Source organism: Pteropus vampyrus, unplaced genomic scaffold (genome assembly GCF_000151845.1).
Source record: "Pteropus vampyrus isolate Shadow unplaced genomic scaffold, Pvam_2.0 Scaffold21, whole genome shotgun sequence".
NCBI lineage: Eukaryota > Metazoa > Chordata > Mammalia > Chiroptera > Pteropodidae > Pteropus > Pteropus vampyrus.
In genome coordinates, this window is record NW_011888802.1 from 2,174,104 (window position 1) to 2,179,026 (window position 4,923).

Sequence of the window (4,923 nt, forward strand, 5' to 3'; positions counted from 1 at the left end):
GTGTCATTTCTACATTACAAATACTTTAATGGCTTTCCTTAGCATAAAAGAAAAGTCTAAACTCCCACTCAGGAGGTAAGATCCTTCTTAAAGTGGACTCTAGCTATATTTATAATTTTATTTTCTACCACACTTCCAAGTACATGCTACTCTGCCCACACTGAAGTATTTGTAGCTTGTAAGCCAACATACTTATTTCTTCATTTACTTTTGTGAATCCCTTGAGGTCAGAGACTACGTTGTCACCATTTTGTTACCTTCAGCAGCCTAAGCAATACTTGGATATAGAAGACTTGGATACCTTATGGATTGACTTAGCTCATAACTAACATAGTACTTAGAGTTCATAAAGTAGTATCATGTATCTCATCTCATTTAATTGTGAATTGACAACTATACATTTATTGTCAGACAAATCTGTATACTTGAGGGAATTTCTTAAGAAGTGAAGTGTTCAAGAGCTGAATCATGGTAGTATTAAAATTCTAAGATCAGTAGGTCATATTATATACATTACATTTCCAGCTTCTTTAAAATCCTGATGATCAGCGGTTTTTGTTGGTATCAATGTTAATATAAAGTGGAAATTCAAGTTGTTTGTTCCCTTGCTTCTTCTTCAATGACTTAAAATCCATTCATCCACTTGGAGATTCTCAAAGGAACATAACTTTTGACATGCTAGGTTCTTTTAATTATTGTTCAAATAACATTCATCATCACTGTGTACAATACCCCTTAGAGAACTCTTACATCTAAATCTCTCTACTTTTGACTCAGTCTTTTATTGAGAATGTGTTACTGAGAAAGTGTCTATCAATGGCTGATGAGTGTAAAATAAGATAAGCAAAGAGACCTTTAGCTTACTGAAACCTGTACCAACTGGCATTGCAATTAATAAAATTCTATCATTAGATTTGTAATTTTAGGCATTTTTTTTACAATTCAAATACAGAAGGAAAGTATTACAAGTAAATATTTAGTTTGTTCCATTGTAGTATTGTTTGTTCATTTATTTATTTGTTTGTTTTCAGAATTTTTCCCCAAGAATATATATTTATGATGAAGAAAGGAGGAAAGCACAATACGCTAGAGTAAAGCACCTCTGTATGTATTGGGAATTGGGAGATGAGCACAAAAGTGAATGAGAGTAGAGAAAGAGGATTGGAGGTCCCACTATTTTCCTTCCATTATAACTACCAAAGCCATACTCTGTCACTTCTCCTGACAGCCACATCTCCTTGATGATCTAGATAAGAGGTCTCCAATCCCTGGGCTTCAGACCTGTACCATGTGTGGCCTATTAGGAACAGGGCTGCACAGCACGAGCTGAGCAGCGGGCCAGTGAGCAAAGCTTCATCTGTATTTGTAGCCACTTCCCAGTACTAGCAACACCACCTTAGCTCCACCTCAGATCATTAGGCGTTAGATTCTCATGGGAGCACTGGTCCCTGATAGGGTTGGTGACCGTGGCTCTAGATGGTAGCTGCTCAGATAAAAGAAAATCATTAAATTTAATGTTTGAGAAAGATCAATTATAAGTTTTGTTTGAAGTCTGAATTTGAAGAAAAGTTGAAGCATTTGAGAATAAATGAAGGTGATGGCAATATGACTATAAACAGGTATTAGTACTATCAGAACGTTTTTAGGCATTAGGAAATACAGATCATCAGCTAAAATTTGGAGATAGATTTGGAAATTATTCACACAGAAATGATCTCTGTCATTCAGGTGATGCATTCATGTGTTATTTACTCCTGGAATGGGAGACATGCTAAAAATAAAAATGCATTTTAACATAGTCATTGAGAACTAAGTTCTTGGACTCTGATAGATTGATGTCATATTGTTGCTTCAGATATTTCTGTCATTTTGGGCAAGATACTCACAATATCTTAGTCTCAGGAATATTGGTAACATGGAGATAATTATTTCATAGTTTCAGTTGAGGATTAATTAATTAAACGGGATAATTCTTGTAAAGTGCTGAAGAGATGCCTGAATTTACTATGTGCTCAAATAAATGTTAATTAATATTATTATTAATATTATTATTATTTTGTGTATAAAAGTTATCAAGCTTGCCTTTCAGCAATTGCTGATTTCTTAAACAAGTATCAATCATGATGCTCTCCATTGTATACAAAGAATACTTGATAAAAACATAAGGGGAATATTTAATACATATTTTTTAAATTAATAGAGTCAGGAAAAAAACTGGTGAATTTTAGTACATTCACAGTCTACAGGAAATTCAATTAAACGGAAAAAGAAAATCCAGCATCAGTCTAGAACAACTGTCAGTCTCCAAAATTGATTTTTGTGAGTGTGGAGTGATAATCTTTACCCAAGTTCTTAGAGTGAGGGTTTTACAAGGTGGTTGTCTGAGAGTTAAGACTATTTTAAAAGATATTTCTGTAAACATGCTAAAGTGCTTCCTGTCTCAGGCTAGTTCTTGCTGAATGACATGGCATTGTACAGTGTAAGTTCCTGGAGCTTAAAATGCAGGAAGCTATAGATCATTCTTAACGAATAAATCATGCATGTTCTTGCTGTCAATTCTGCTAACTCTTTCGCAGAAGCCAAGGCTAGTGCTGTAGGAAACAATCGATAATTAGGAACAACTAGGTCAGCTATTTAGTATCTTGACATAACAGTAACATCTGTTCCTGTACATCTTTCTTTCTTTTAAAGCACTGAAGCACAGCCCTGAAAAAAATTAGTTCTTAGAATATATCTGTTTCTTTTAGCCAGTGTTTTTTCATGTGAGGCAATAAACATTCATAAAAGTAAACTATTAAATAAAAATTGAATTTATTTGAGCAAACATTGATTCAAATGGGGCAGTGCCAAACCAGAAGTAGTCAGGAGCACCCCATTGTCAGGAGATAGGAGCAGGGTTTCTGTAGAGAAGATTTGAAGGCAAAGCAAGAAAATTATTTAATTTTCTATAGTATTTTATTTTATTACATCTTATTAATTTAACACTTGTTTCTTTTACATGACCCACTCCTAATATTTTTTTTAAGTTTCCATCCCTCATCTCCTCCCCTTTGGCAACCCTCGGTTTGTTCTCTATGTCTCTTTTATTTTGCTTATTCATTTGTTTTGATTTTTAGATTCCACATATAAATGAAATCATATGATATTTGTCTTTCTCTGTCTGACTTATTTAACTTAGCATAATACCCTGTAGGTCTATCCATGTTGTTGCAAATAACAAAATTTCATTCTTTTTTATTGCTGAACAATATTCCGTTGTGTATATACACCACATCTTTATCCATTCATCTATTAATGGAAATCTAGGTTGCTTCCATATCTTGGCTATTACTTGTAATGCTGCAATGAACATATGGATATGTATATCTTTTCAAATTAGTGTTTTTGTTTTCTTTGAATAAACTATTTTTTGAAAAATAAAAATAATCCTGTTGTTTGAGACACTAAATTCTCTAATTTATTAAAATAGGATCTAATACCTTATACTTAAAACTTTATTACTTGCCATAGCAATCTTGGACATATATCTACCATATTAGCCAGAAAAGGAGAAATGAGCTGGTGAGAACAACAAAAATTAAAAAGGAAAATATTTTAGGTGCTTTATTTTTTCAAAAACATCGAAATTGACAACACCATTTTGGAAGAAAAATAAGTTATTACTAAGAAATATGCAAATGTATTAGTAATAGTATCCTTTTAAAGTCAGAGATATAAAATAGTAACTAAATACAAAATAGGCATCTTCTTATTTAAAATAATTTTGTTTGCTTACTCTTAGTTTTTACAAAGTCATGAGTTTACCCAGTGTTTGTTTACTTCTTAATTAAACCAAGTAGTTTTTCTTCATTTAACAAGTATCTGTACATTTGGGGAAATTTGGGCTTTAATGTAAGTTTTTTTTCATACAAAAACATCCATTCAATGAACATAAATGTGAAGCAAGCACTGCACTTTTTATGAGCATAGTTGGTCAAAGATTCATGTGATCCTTATCCTAAGAAAAATTTTAATAGATTAGATAAAACAGTTAAGTAAAATCATTTTTATATAAAATATAGCGTGGTAATTGCTATGATAAAATTATTTACAGGATGCTAATTGAGCGAAGAACAGGAACAGTTACATCCTGTAGACTAGCAATAAAAGTGTCATTAGAATAGCGAGTCCACAATATTAAACTAGAGTGTTAATATTAACACAATATTAAACTAGAGTGTTAAGGAGGGTTCTGATCGGCAATGGCCTATATATTAAATTAAAGCTCTTAAAACTTGATTAGAAAGCTGAAGAAGGCAGTGAAGAATTTTAATTAGAAGTAATGCGGAATCAGACATGCACTTTTAGGAAGTTTATTCTCACCCCAGGACAGAGGGTCGATGTGAGTATAATAAGATTGGGAGACAGGAGGCCAGGTTGCAGGTTGTTGTTATGGGTAAACAATAAAACAGAGATTTCTGGATTAATGTGGTAGTTTATACTGTTAGCAGATTTGGATAGAAGTTAACATATTTGGGAGATCCTTAAAGTAAAAACTCACATATGTTTGGTAAGGTGGGTGGTAAGAAAGAGGAAGAGATTTGAGTAAATCCTTATATTTCCCAAATTAATTGTTCCTTAAGAATAGAGAGATACATCATTGGCAAGAATTATGGAATATTTGCTGTATGCGCTGCATATAAATGGAATTGTAAATAAAATTTAATATTTAAATATGTATGTATGTGACTTTTAGTGTAAAAATTATAAATGGTTAAGAACACTGTATCAGATTTCTGTGGCTGCTGTAATAAATTACCACAAAGTTTATAACTTAAAACAACTTAAATTTATTTACTTATTCTCTTCCAAAATTCTGAAATTGATATCACTGGACAGAAATCATACTCCCTCGGTAGGATCTAGGGGAGATACTGTTTTGTA